General features: G+C 45.8%; 17 non-coding genes across 17 annotated transcripts; 11 read left to right on the top strand and 6 right to left on the bottom strand.

Moving 5' to 3' along the window:
- Window positions 1–93: 93 nt before the first annotated feature.
- TRNAL-AAG (transfer RNA leucine (anticodon AAG)) lies at window positions 94–175 on the top strand. Its single transcript has one exon. It is a non-coding gene; the product is annotated as a tRNA-Leu (tRNA).
- Window positions 176–859: 684 nt separating this feature from the next.
- TRNAQ-CUG (transfer RNA glutamine (anticodon CUG)) lies at window positions 860–931 on the bottom strand. Its single transcript has one exon. It is a non-coding gene; the product is annotated as a tRNA-Gln (tRNA).
- Window positions 932–1,428: 497 nt separating this feature from the next.
- Window positions 1,429–1,510, top strand: TRNAL-AAG (transfer RNA leucine (anticodon AAG)). The gene has a single exon. It is a non-coding gene; the product is annotated as a tRNA-Leu (tRNA).
- Window positions 1,511–2,194: 684 nt separating this feature from the next.
- TRNAQ-CUG (transfer RNA glutamine (anticodon CUG)) lies at window positions 2,195–2,266 on the bottom strand. The gene has a single exon. It is a non-coding gene; the product is annotated as a tRNA-Gln (tRNA).
- A 155-nt stretch (window positions 2,267–2,421) lies between these two features.
- TRNAL-UAG (transfer RNA leucine (anticodon UAG)) lies at window positions 2,422–2,503 on the top strand. The gene has a single exon. It is a non-coding gene; the product is annotated as a tRNA-Leu (tRNA).
- Window positions 2,504–2,789: 286 nt separating this feature from the next.
- On the top strand, window positions 2,790–2,871 carry TRNAL-AAG (transfer RNA leucine (anticodon AAG)). The gene has a single exon. It is a non-coding gene; the product is annotated as a tRNA-Leu (tRNA).
- Window positions 2,872–3,555: 684 nt separating this feature from the next.
- TRNAQ-CUG (transfer RNA glutamine (anticodon CUG)) lies at window positions 3,556–3,627 on the bottom strand. The gene has a single exon. It is a non-coding gene; the product is annotated as a tRNA-Gln (tRNA).
- A 155-nt stretch (window positions 3,628–3,782) lies between these two features.
- TRNAL-UAG (transfer RNA leucine (anticodon UAG)) lies at window positions 3,783–3,864 on the top strand. Its single transcript has one exon. It is a non-coding gene; the product is annotated as a tRNA-Leu (tRNA).
- Window positions 3,865–4,159: 295 nt separating this feature from the next.
- TRNAL-AAG (transfer RNA leucine (anticodon AAG)) lies at window positions 4,160–4,241 on the top strand. Its single transcript has one exon. It is a non-coding gene; the product is annotated as a tRNA-Leu (tRNA).
- A 684-nt stretch (window positions 4,242–4,925) lies between these two features.
- On the bottom strand, window positions 4,926–4,997 carry TRNAQ-CUG (transfer RNA glutamine (anticodon CUG)). The gene has a single exon. It is a non-coding gene; the product is annotated as a tRNA-Gln (tRNA).
- Window positions 4,998–5,152: 155 nt separating this feature from the next.
- Window positions 5,153–5,234, top strand: TRNAL-UAG (transfer RNA leucine (anticodon UAG)). The gene has a single exon. It is a non-coding gene; the product is annotated as a tRNA-Leu (tRNA).
- A 286-nt stretch (window positions 5,235–5,520) lies between these two features.
- On the top strand, window positions 5,521–5,602 carry TRNAL-AAG (transfer RNA leucine (anticodon AAG)). Its single transcript has one exon. It is a non-coding gene; the product is annotated as a tRNA-Leu (tRNA).
- Window positions 5,603–6,286: 684 nt separating this feature from the next.
- TRNAQ-CUG (transfer RNA glutamine (anticodon CUG)) lies at window positions 6,287–6,358 on the bottom strand. The gene has a single exon. It is a non-coding gene; the product is annotated as a tRNA-Gln (tRNA).
- A 497-nt stretch (window positions 6,359–6,855) lies between these two features.
- On the top strand, window positions 6,856–6,937 carry TRNAL-AAG (transfer RNA leucine (anticodon AAG)). Its single transcript has one exon. It is a non-coding gene; the product is annotated as a tRNA-Leu (tRNA).
- Window positions 6,938–7,620: 683 nt separating this feature from the next.
- Window positions 7,621–7,692, bottom strand: TRNAQ-CUG (transfer RNA glutamine (anticodon CUG)). The gene has a single exon. It is a non-coding gene; the product is annotated as a tRNA-Gln (tRNA).
- Window positions 7,693–8,188: 496 nt separating this feature from the next.
- On the top strand, window positions 8,189–8,270 carry TRNAL-AAG (transfer RNA leucine (anticodon AAG)). The gene has a single exon. It is a non-coding gene; the product is annotated as a tRNA-Leu (tRNA).
- A 911-nt stretch (window positions 8,271–9,181) lies between these two features.
- Window positions 9,182–9,263, top strand: TRNAL-UAG (transfer RNA leucine (anticodon UAG)). The gene has a single exon. It is a non-coding gene; the product is annotated as a tRNA-Leu (tRNA).
- Window positions 9,264–12,917: the final 3,654 nt, after the last annotated feature.

A 12,917-nucleotide genomic window follows, 5' to 3' on the forward strand; every position in this document is an offset into this window, starting at 1 on the left:
AGGCTCCGAATTCCCGAAGGGGAAGCTATGCTTGTTTTGCCCTTTACTTAGGTCTGTGTCCCCAGGTAGGGTCAGAAAGCTGCAACACCATGTGGTAGCGTGGCCGAGCGGTCTAAGGCGCTGGATTAAGGCTCCAGTCTCTTCGGGGGCGTGGGTTCGAATCCCACCGTTGCCATTCAGTAGCTTTAGCTTTTACTTGCTCTTTCAGCTCACGTTACATGCCCAGAGTATCGATTGGTTGAGGCAGGTACCTGGCGCCAGCTAACTAATCAGCGCTTCCCCTTTCAATGCAGGAGAACCTCTCGTCCCTCTCTCAGTATGGGCGCTGTATTACCACCTGCTAAGATGTTGCGCGGACAATCTGGAATACAATCCTTGAGGAGGGATCCCCAGGGATCAGATGTACTCTGTGATGAATAGGGTGAACAGGAAGAACTACAAAACTGACCCTTGCTGTCTTGTCTTAATCCTTCCCTAAATCTGAAACATAAGCACAGAGCAGCGTACACCATAATCTGCACCGAGCTGCAAAAGCCAGGGATATTCACAGAGGTTAACCAATCAGGAACTCCACTCTATACTAGCCAGAGCTGGCACTGTTTCTGGAAGAAAGAGGCAATTTAACTTTATTTTCTAATCCTGAATAACACATATGTCTGGCATTATGGCTCCCGGGGGGATGTGAGTGCTCTGGGTTTCTTTGAGGCATGAGTTTTCATCCAAGTTCTCAACTAATTGCACCTCGGGGCGACAGAACACAAAGGTATGGAAGCAGCATTTATGGATTTGAAAAGCTCACATCTGGAAGAAGGTTAAATAATTTTAATACAGTACTGAGTAATGAGAGGAAAGTAAAGAAAGGTCCCACCGAGATTTGAACTCGGATCACTGGATTCAGAGTCCAGAGTGCTAACCATTACACCATGGAACCATTAAGTACCTTCACCTGCCACACTAAAACTTTTAATTCTTCCTCCAGATCTCCAGAAAACCGGGGTACGGTTCCCAGATGGGGTGGCTATGATTATTTCGCCCCTTACTTAGGTCTGCGTCCTCAGGTAGGGTTGAAAAGCAGCAGTTGTGTGCGCTGGATTTAGGCTCCAGTCTCTTTGGAGGCGTGGGTTCGAATCCCACTGCTGCCATTAGGCACTTTTTGCTGTTTCCAGAGGGATAACGAGATTACACCTTTGATCCCTAGCGCTGAGCTAAAGCGATTAATTCTCCCTCCAGAACTATTAAACGCTGACCCTTTAAGGACATTACCATGGAGCAGCAGGCATAGGTTGTTCCTCGTTAGTATAGTTGTGAGTATTCCTGCCTGTCATGCAGGTGACCAGGCTCTGAATTCCCGAAGGGGAAGCTATGCTTGTTTTGCCCTTTACTTAGGTCTGTGTCCCCAGGTAGGGTCGGAAAGCTGCAACACCATGTGGTAGCGTGGCCGAGCGGTCTAAGGCGCTGGATTAAGGCTCCAGTCTCTTCGGGGGCGTGGGTTCGAATCCCACCGTTGCCATTGAGTAGCTTTTGCTTTTACTTGCTCTTTCAGCTCACGTTACATGCCCAGAATATGGATTGGTTGAGGCAGGTACCTGGCGCCAGCTAACTAATCAGCGCTTCCCCTTTCAATGCAGGAGAACCTCTCGTCCCTCTCTCAGTATGGGCGCTGTATTACCACCTGCTAAGATGTTGCGCGGACAATCTGGAATACAATCCTTGAGGAGGGATCCCCAGGGATCAGATGTACTCTGTGATGAATAGGGTGAACAGGAAGAACTACAAAACTGACCCTTGCTGTCTTGCCTTAATCCTTCCCTAGATCTGAAACATAGGCACAGAGCAGCGTACACCATAATCTGCACCGAGCTGCAAAAGCCAGGGATATTCACAGAGGTTAACCAATCAGGAAATCCACTCTATACTAGCCAGAGCTGGCACTGTTTCTGGAAGAAAGAGGCAATTTAACTTTATTTTCTAATCCTGGATAACCCATATTTCTGGCATTATGGCTCCCGGGGGGATGTGAGTGCTCTGGGTTTCTTTGAGGCATGAGTTTTCATCCAAGTTCTCAACTAATTGCACCTTGGGGCGACAGAACACAAAGGTATGGAAGCAGCATTTCTGGATTTGAAAAGCTCACATCTGGAAGAAGGTTAAATAATTTTAATACAGTACTGAGTAATGAGAGGAAAGTAAAGAAAGGTCCCACCGAGATTTGAACTCGGATCACTGGATTCAGAGTCCAGAGTGCTAACCATTACACCATGGAACCATTAAGTACCTTCACCTGCCACACTAAAACTTTTAATTCTTCCTCCAGATCTCCAGAAAACCGGGGTACGGTTCCCAGATGGGGTGGCTATGATTATTTCGCCCCTTACTTAGGTCTGCGTCCTCAGGTAGGGTTGAAAAGCTGCAGTTGTGTGTGGTAGCGTGGCCGAGCGGTCTAAGGCGCTGGATTTAGGCTCCAGTCTCTTTGGAGGCGTGGGTTCGAATCCCACTGCTGCCATTAGGCACTTTTTGCTGTTTCCAGAGGGATAACGAGATTACACCTTTGATCCCTAGCGCTGAGCTAAAGCGATTAATTCTCCCTCCAGAACTATTAAACGCTGACCCTTTAAGGACATTACCATGGAGCAGCAGGCATAGGTTGTTCCTCGTTAGTATAGTTGTGAGTATTCCTGCCTGTCATGCAGGTGACCAGGCTCCGAATTCCCGAAGGGGAAGCTATGCTTGTTTTGCCCTTTACTTAGGTCTGTGTCCCCAGGTAGGGTCGGAAAGCTGCAACACCATGTGGTAGCGTGGCCGAGCGGTCTAAGGCGCTGGATTAAGGCTCCAGTCTCTTCGGGGGCGTGGGTTCGAATCCCACCGTTGCCATTGAGTAGCTTTTGCTTTTACTTGCTCTTTCAGCTCACGTTACATGCCCAGAATATGGATTGGTTGAGGCAGGTACCTGCCGCCAGCTAACTAATCAGCGCTTCCCCTTTCAATGCAGGAGAACCTCTCGTCCCTCTCTCAGTATGGGCGCTGTATTACCACCTGCTAAGATGTTGCGCGGACAATCTGGAATACAATCCTTGAGGAGGGATCCCCAGGGATCAGATGTACTCTGTGATGAATAGGGTGAACAGGAAGATCTACAAAACTGACCCTTGCTGTCTTGCCTTAATCCTTCCCTAGATCTGAAACATAGGCACAGAGCAGCGTACACCATAATCTGCACCGAGCTGCAAAAGCCAGGGATATTCACAGAGGTTAACCAATCAGGAAATCCACTCTATACTAGCCAGAGCTGGCACTGTTTCTGGAAGAAAGAGGCAATTTAACTTTATTTTCTAATCCTGGATAACCCATATTTCTGGCATTATGGCTCCCGGGGGGATGTGAGTGCTCTGGGTTTCTTTGAGGCATGAGTTTTCATCCAAGTTCTCAACTAATTGCACCTTGGGGCGACAGAACACAAAGGTATGGAAGCAGCATTTATGGATTTGAAAAGCTCACATCTGGAAGAAGGTTAAATAATTTTAATACAGTACTGAGTAATGAGAGGAAAGTAAAGAAAGGTCCCACCGAGATTTGAACTCGGATCACTGGATTCAGAGTCCAGAGTGCTAACCATTACACCATGGAACCATTAAGTACCTTCACCTGCCACACTAAAACTTTTAATTCTTCCTCCAGATCTCCAGAAAACCGGGGTACGGTTCCCAGATGGGGTGGCTATGATTATTTCGCCCCTTACTTAGGTCTGCGTCCTCAGGTAGGGTTGAAAAGCAGCAGTTGTGTGTGGTAGCGTGGCCGAGCGGTCTAAGGCGCTGGATTTAGGCTCCAGTCTCTTTGGAGGCGTGGGTTTGAATCCCACTGCTCCCACTGCTGCCATTAGGCACTTTTTGCTGTTTCCAGAGGGATAACGAGATTACACCTTTGATCCCTAGCGCTGAGCTAAAGCGATTAATTCTCCCTCCAGAACTATTAAACGCTGACCCTTTAAGGACATTACCATGGAGCAGCAGGCATAGGTTGTTCCTCGTTAGTATAGTTGTGAGTATTCCTGCCTGTCATGCAGGTGACCAGGCTCCGAATTCCCGAAGGGGAAGCTATGCTTGTTTTGCCCTTTACTTAGGTCTGTGTCCCCAGGTAGGGTCGGAAAGCTGCAACACCATGTGGTAGCGTGGCCGAGCGGTCTAAGGCGCTGGATTAAGGCTCCAGTCTCTTCGGGGGCGTGGGTTCGAATCCCACCGTTGCCATTGAGTAGCTTTTGCTTTTACTTGCTCTTTCAGCTCACGTTACATGCCCAGAATATGGATTGGTTGAGGCAGGTACCTGCCGCCAGCTAACTAATCAGCGCTTCCCCTTTCAATGCAGGAGAACCTCTCGTCCCTCTCTCAGTATGGGCGCTGTATTACCACCTGCTAAGATGTTGCGCGGACAATCTGGAATACAATCCTTGAGGAGGGATCCCCAGGGATCAGATGTACTCTGTGATGAATAGGGTGAACAGGAAGATCTACAAAACTGACCCTTGCTGTCTTGCCTTAATCCTTCCCTAGATCTGAAACATAGGCACAGAGCAGCGTACACCATAATCTGCACCGAGCTGCAAAAGCCAGGGATATTCACAGAGGTTAACCAATCAGGAAATCCACTCTATACTAGCCAGAGCTGGCACTGTTTCTGGAAGAAAGAGGCAATTTAACTTTATTTTCTAATCCTGGATAACCCATATTTCTGGCATTATGGCTCCCGGGGGGATGTGAGTGCTCTGGGTTTCTTTGAGGCATGAGTTTTCATCCAAGTTCTCAACTAATTGCACCTTGGGGTGACAGAACACAAAGGTATGGAAGCAGCATTTATGGATTTGAAAAGCTCACATCTGGAAGAAGGTTAAATAATTTTAATACAGTACTGAGTAATGAGAGGAAAGTAAAGAAAGGTCCCACCGAGATTTGAACTCGGATCACTGGATTCAGAGTCCAGAGTGCTAACCATTACACCATGGAACCATTAAGTACCTTCACCTGCCACACTAAAACTTTTAATTCTTCCTCCAGATCTCCAGAAAACCGGGGTACGGTTCCCAGATGGGGTGGCTATGATTATTTCGCCCCTTACTTAGGTCTGCGTCCTCAGGTAGGGTTGAAAAGCAGCAGTTGTGTGTGGTAGCGTGGCCGAGCGGTCTAAGGCGCTGGATTTAGGCTCCAGTCTCTTTGGAGGCGTGGGTTCGAATCCCACTGCTGCCATTAGGCACTTTTTGCTGTTTCCAGAGGGATAACGAGATTACACCTTTGATCCCTAGCGCTGAGCTAAAGCGATTAATTCTCCCTCCAGAACTATTAAACGCTGACCCTTTAAGGACATTACCATGGAGCAGCAGGCATAGGTTGTTCCTCGTTAGTATAGTTGTGAGTATTCCTGCCTGTCATGCAGGTGACCAGGCTCCGAATTCCCGAAGGGGAAGCTATGCTTGTTTTGCCCTTTACTTAGGTCTGTGTCCCCAGGTAGGGTCGGAAAGCTGCAACACCATGTGGTAGCGTGGCCGAGCGGTCTAAGGCGCTGGATTAAGGCTCCAGTCTCTTCGGGGGCGTGGGTTCGAATCCCACCGTTGCCATTGAGTAGCTTTTGCTTTTACTTGCTCTTTCAGCTCACGTTACATGCCCAGAATATGGATTGGTTGAGGCAGGTACCTGCCGCCAGCTAACTAATCAGCGCTTCCCCTTTCAATGCAGGAGAACCTCTCGTCCCTCTCTCAGTATGGGCGCTGTATTACCACCTGCTAAGATGTTGCGCGGACAATCTGGAATACAATCCTTGAGGAGGGATCCCCAGGGATCAGATGTACTCTGTGATGAATAGGGTGAACAGGAAGAACTACAAAACTGACCCTTGCTGTCTTGCCTTAATCCTTCCCTAGATCTGAAACATAGGCACAGAGCAGCGTACACCATAATCTGCACCGAGCTGCAAAAGCCAGGGATATTCACAGAGGTTAACCAATCAGGAAATCCACTCTATACTAGCCAGAGCTGGCACTGTTTCTGGAAGAAAGAGGCAATTTAACTTTATTTTCTAATCCTGGATAACCCATATTTCTGGCATTATGGCTCCCGGGGGGATGTGAGTGCTCTGGGTTTCTTTGAGGCATGAGTTTTCATCCAAGTTCTCAACTAATTGCACCTTGGGGCGACAGAACACAAAGGTATGGAAGCAGCATTTATGGATTTGAAAAGCTCACATCTGGAAGAAGGTTAAATAATTTTAATACAGTACTGAGTAATGAGAGGAAAGTAAAGAAAGGTCCCACCGAGATTTGAACTCGGATCACTGGATTCAGAGTCCAGAGTGCTAACCATTACACCATGGGACCATTAAGTACCTTCACCTGCCACACTAAAACTTTTAATTCTTCCTCCAGATCTCCAGAAAACCGGGGTACGGTTCCCAGATGGGGTGGCTATGATTATTTCGCCCCTTACTTAGGTCTGCGTCCTCAGGTAGGGTTGAAAAGCAGCAGTTGTGTGCGCTGGATTTAGGCTCCAGTCTCTTTGGAGGCGTGGGTTCGAATCCCACTGCTGCCATTAGGCACTTTTTGCTGTTTCCAGAGGGATAACGAGATTACACCTTTGATCCCTAGCGCTGAGCTAAAGCGATTAATTCTCCCTCCAGAACTATTAAACGCTGACCCTTTAAGGACATTACCATGGAGCAGCAGGCATAGGTTGTTCCTCGTTAGTATAGTTGTGAGTATTCCTGCCTGTCATGCAGGTGACCAGGCTCCGAATTCCCGAAGGGGAAGCTATGCTTGTTTTGCCCTTTACTTAGGTCTGTGTCCCCAGGTAGGGTCAGAAAGCTGCAACACCATGTGGTAGCGTGGCCGAGCGGTCTAAGGCGCTGGATTAAGGCTCCAGTCTCTTCGGGGGCGTGGGTTTGAATCCCACCGTTGCCATTGAGTAGCTTTTGCTTTTACTTGCTCTTTCAGCTCACGTTACATGCCCAGAATATGGATTGGTTGAGGCAGGTACCTGGCGCCAGCTAACTAATCAGCGCTTCCCCTTTCAATGCAGGAGAACCTCTCGTCCCTCTCTCAGTATGGGCGCTGTATTACCACCTGCTAAGATGTTGCCGGACAATCTGGAATACAATCCTTGAGGAGGGATCCCCAGGGATCAGATGTACTCTGTGATGAATAGGGTGAACAGGAAGAACTACAAAACTGACCCTTGCTGTCTTGCCTTAATCCTTCCCTAGATCTGAAACATAGGCACAGAGCAGCGTACACCATAATCTGCACCGAGCTGCAAAAGCCAGGGATATTCACAGAGGTTAACCAATCAGGAAATCCACTCTATACTAGCCAGAGCTGGCACTGTTTCTGGAAGAAAGAGGCAATTTAACTTTATTTTCTAATCCTGGATAACCCATATTTCTGGCATTATGGCTCCCGGGGGGATGTGAGTGCTCTGGGTTTCTTTGAGGCATGAGTTTTCATCCAAGTTCTCAACTAATTGCACCTTGGGGCGACAGAACACAAAGGTATGGAAGCAGCATTTATGGATTTGAAAAGCTCACATCTGGAAGAAGGTTAAATAATTTTAATACAGTACTGAGTAATGAGAGGAAAGTAAAGAAAGGTCCCACCGAGATTTGAACTCGGATCACTGGATTCAGAGTCCAGAGTGCTAACCATTACACCATGGAACCATTAAGTACCTTCACCTGCCACACTAAAACTTTTAATTCTTCCTCCAGATCTCCAGAAAACCGGGGTACGGTTCCCAGATGGGGTGGCTATGATTATTTTGCCCCTTACTTAGGTCTGCGTCCTCAGGTAGGGTTGAAAAGCAGCAGTTGTGTGCGTAAATTTAGGCTCCAGTCTCTTTGGAGGTGTGGGTTCGAGTCCCACCGCTGCCATTAGGTGCTTTTTGCTGTTTCCAGAGGGATAACGAGATTACACCTTTGATCCCTAGCGCTGAGCTAAAGCGATTAATTCTCCCTCCAGAACTATTAAACGCTGACCCTTTAAGGACATTACCATGGAGCAGCAGGCATACGTTGTTCCTCGTTAGTATAGTTGTGAGTATTCCTGCCTGTCATGCAGGTGACCAGGCTCTGAATTCCCGAAGGGGAAGCTATGCTTGTTTTGCCCTTTACTTAGGTCTGTGTCCCCAGGTAGGGTCGGAAAGCTGCAACACCATGTGGTAGCGTGGCCGAGCGGTCTAAGGCGCTGGATTAAGGCTCCAGTCTCTTCGGGGGCGTGGGTTCGAATCCCACCGTTGCCATTGAGTAGCTTTTGCTTTTACTTGCTCTTTCAGCTCATGTTACATGCCCAGAATATGGATTGGTTGAGGCAGGTACCTGGCGCCAGCTAACTAATCAGCGCTTCCCCTTTCAATGCAGGAGAACCTCTCGTCCCTCTCTCAGTATGGGCGCTGTATTACCACCTGCTAAGATGTTGCGAGGACAATCTGGAATACAATCCTTGAGGAGGGATCCCCAGGGATCAGATGTACTCTGTGATGAATAGGGTGAACAGGAAGAACTACAAAACTGACCCTTGCTGTCTTGCCTTAATCCTTCCCTAAATCTAAAACATAGGCACAGAGCAGCGTACACCATAATCTGCACCGAGCTGCAAAAGCCAGGGATATTCACAGAGGTTAACCAATCAGGAACTCCACTCTATACTAGCCAGAGCTGGCACTGTTTCTGGAAGAAAGAGGCAATTTAACTTTATTTTCTAATCCTGAATAACACATATGTCTGGCATTATGGCTCCCGGGGGGATGTGAGTGCTCTGGGTTTCTTTGAGGCATGAGTTTTCATCCAAGTTCTCAACTAATTGCACCTCGGGGCGACAGAACACAAAGGTATGGAAGCAGCATTTATGGATTTGAAAAGCTCACATCTGGAAGAAGGTTAAATAATTTTAATACAGTACTGAGTAATGAGAGGAAAGTAAAGAAAGGTCCCACCGAGATTTGAACTCGGATCACTGGATTCAGAGTCCACAGTGCGAACCATTACACCATGGAACCATTAAGCATCTTCACCTGCCAAACTAAAACTTTTAATTCTTCCTCCAGATCTCCAGAAAACCGGGGTACGGTTACCAGATGGGGTGGCTATGATTATTTCGCCCCTTACTTAGGTCTGCGTCCTCAGGTAGGGTTGAAAAGCAGCAGTTGTGTGTGGTAGCGTGGCCGAGCAGTCTAAGGCGCTGGATTTAGGCTCCAGTCTCTTTGGAGGCGTGGGTTCGAATCCCACTGCTGCCATTAGGCACATTTTGCTGTTTCCAGAGGGATAACGATTACACCTTTGATCCCTAGCGCTGAGCTAAATTTAATTCTCCCTTCAGAACTATTAAACGCTGACTGGGGGGAGGATAATAAAGCAAAGAAAGCAGACAGTGGGATGGATAGGTTAGAGAGGGGTCAGGACATAATGGCGGGTGGAGAGGAGTCCTGTGGGGGGAGGTTAAGAACAGTGGATAAGGAGATTCATGCGTTACAAACCAGCTGTAAAAATAAATGTAGCCCGAAAAATTGTAATCCCAATAATTCAAAAAATTCCATTAGCCCCAATAACTCAATAACTACAATAAGCCCCATTAACTCAAAAAATACCGTTAGCCCCAATAACTTAAATAACAACGTTAGACGCAATAACTCAAAAAATCCCATTAGCCCCAATAACTTAAATAATAACGTTAGACCCAATAACTCAAAAAATCCCATTAGCCCCAATAACTTAAATAGTACAATTAGCCCTTATAACTCAAAAAATGACATTAACCCCAATAACTCTGAAAATCCCATTAGTGATACTATATGTGTAAAACTTAATGGAAATGTAAAGTGTATGTTCACAAATGCCAGAAGCCTAGCAAATAAAATGGGGGAGCTTGAGGCCTTGATACTGGAGGAACATATTGATATAGTTGGGGTCACTGAGACATGGCTGGACTCCTCGCATGACTGGGCTGTTAATCTGCAGGGGTTTACATTGTTTCGCAAGGATAGAATGAACAGAAAAGGTGGTGGAGTCTGTCTGTATGTAAGAAGTGGTATGAAAGTCAATGTGAACGATGCCATAGTGTGTGATGATTCTGAGGAGGTGGAATCACTGTGGGTAGAATTACAAAAGGAGGGAAATACTGAAAAAATAATATTTGGTGTAATTTACAGACCCCCTAATATCACTGAAGAGATAGAAGGTCGGCTGTATAAACAAATAGAGAGGGCCGCCCGGGCAGGTACAGTGGTAATAATGGGAGATTTTAACTATCCAGATATAGATTGGGGCCGGGGGTTGGCTAAAACTACAAAGGGGAGAAAATTCCTAAATTTATTGCAGGATAATTTTATGGGCCAGTTTGTGGAGGACCCAACAAGAAGTGATGCCTTGTTGGATCTGATCATTTCCAACAACGCAGAGCTGGTTGGTAATGTAACTGTGCGGGAAAACCTTGGGAATAGCGACCACAATATAGTTACTTTTGACTTAAAATGTAGAAAACAAAGACAGACGGGGAAAGCAAAAACATATAACTTTAAAAAGGCAAACTTCCCTGGGTTGAGGGCTGCACTACAGGACATAGACTGGGGGGAGGTGTTCTCAAATGCTGATGCAGAAGGTAAATGGGACATCTTTAAATCGACTCTAAATAACTATACAGCTAAATATATACCAAAGGGGAACAAATATAAACGATTAAAACTAAATCCTACATGGCTGACAAATGAGGTTAAAAGAGCAATAAACAACAAAAAAATAGCCTTCAAAAAATACAAATCTGATGGGTCAGCTATATCATTTAAACAGTACAAGGAGCTTAATAAAATCTGTAAAAATGTAATAAAAACAGCAAAAATTCAAAATGAGAGACAGGTGGCCGAAGAAAGCAAAACAAGAAAGCAAAACTAATCCTAAATATTTTTTTAGATATATAAATGCAAAAAAAAACAAGGACAGAGCATGTAGGACCCCTTAATAATGATAATGGGGAGGTTGTCACAGGCGATCAAGAGAAAGCGGAGCTACTGAATGGGTTCTTTAGTTCTGTATACACTATGGAAAAAGGAGCTGACATTAGCCAGGTCAGTGCTGGTAACACATCATGTAATGTACTGAACTGGCTTAATGTGGAGATGGTACAAGGTAAGTTAAGTGATATAAATGTAAGCAAATCCCCAGGGCCGGATGGACTACACCCAAGAGTTCTTAGAGAGGTAAGTTCAGTAATATCTGTACCCCTGTTCATGATATTTAGAGATTCTCTGGTGTCTGGTATTGTGCCAAGGGACTGGCGCAAGGCGAATGTGGTGCCAATCTTCAAAAAGGGCTCTAGGTCTTCCCCAGGAAACTATAGACCGGTAAGTTTAACGTGCATTGTGGGTAAATTGTTTGAAGGACTTATAAGAGATTACATACAGGAATACATAGGGGATAATTGTATTATAAGTGATAGCCAGCATGGGTTTACTAAGGATAGAAGTTGTCAAACCAATCTAATTTGCTTTTATGAAGAGGTGAGTAGAAGCCTTGACAGAGGAATGGCTGTGGATATAGTGTTTCTGGATTTTGCTAAAGCGTTTGATAATGTCCCTAATAGACGTCTGACAGGTAAGTTAAGGTCTTTGGGTTTGGAAATTTTAGTTTGTAACTGGATTGAACACTGGCTCATGGATCGTACCCAGAGAGTGGTGGTCAATGATTCATACTCTGATTGGTCCCCGGTTATTAGTGGTGTACCCCAAGGTTCGGTACTGGGCCTGCTGTTGTTTAATTTATTTATCAATGATATAGAGGATGGTATTAACAGCTCTGTTTCTATCTTTGCAGATGACACCAAGCTTTGTAGCACGGTACAGTCTATAGAGGATGTGCATAAGTTACAAGATGACTTGGATAGACTAAGTGTCTGGGCATCCACTTGGCAAATGAGGTTCAATGTGGATAAATGTAAAGTTATGAATCTGGGTACCAATAACCTGCATGCGTCGTATGTCTTAGGGGGGATTAAACTGTCAGAGTCACTGGTAGAGAAGGATCTGGGTGTACTTGTAGATCACAGACTACAGAATAGCATGCAATGTCAAGCTTCTGCTTCCAAAACCGGCAGGATATTGTCATGTATCAAAAGAGGCATGGACTCGAGGGACAGGGACATAATACTCCCCCTTTATAAAGCATTGGTACGGCCTCACCTGGAATATGCTGTTCAGTTTTGGGCACCTGTCCATAAAAGGGATACTGCGGAGTTGGAAAGGGTGCAGAGACGCGCAATTAAACTAATATGGGGCATGGAACATCTTAGCTATGAGGAGCGATTCAAGGAGTTACAATTGTTTAGTCTTGAGAAGAGACGTTTAAGGGGGATATGATAAACGTATATAAGTATATTAATGGCCCATACAAAAAATATGGAGAAAAACTGTTCCAGGTTAAACCCCCCCAAAGGACGAGGGGGCACTCCCTCCATCTGGAGAAGAAAAAGTTTAGTCTCAAGGGGCGACACGCCTTCTTTACCGTAAGGACTGTGAATTTATGGAACGGTTTACCTCAGGAACTGGTCACAGCAGGAACAATTAACAGCTTTAAAACAGGATTAGATACATTCATGGAACAAAATAACATTAATGCTTATGAAGAAACATAAAATCCCATCCCTTCCCCAATATCGCGCCACACCCCTACCCCTTAATTCCCTGGTTGAACTTGATGGACATACGTCTTTTTTCGACCGTACTATGTAACTATGTAACACGGCACCCGAGATGCTGCTTTTTCTTGCTGCTTTATTAGCCACTAGCCAGGCAAACACATGAGGATGCACTTCACCCCTGATATTGTGAAGCCTCCTTGTAAGCCCTTAGTCCACGAGGTGACCGGATTGCTTTAACATAAGATCTTAATGTTCACAAAAA

The sequence above is a fragment of the Hyla sarda genome, unplaced genomic scaffold (assembly GCF_029499605.1).
Source record: "Hyla sarda isolate aHylSar1 unplaced genomic scaffold, aHylSar1.hap1 scaffold_950, whole genome shotgun sequence".
Taxonomy (NCBI): domain Eukaryota; kingdom Metazoa; phylum Chordata; class Amphibia; order Anura; family Hylidae; genus Hyla; species Hyla sarda.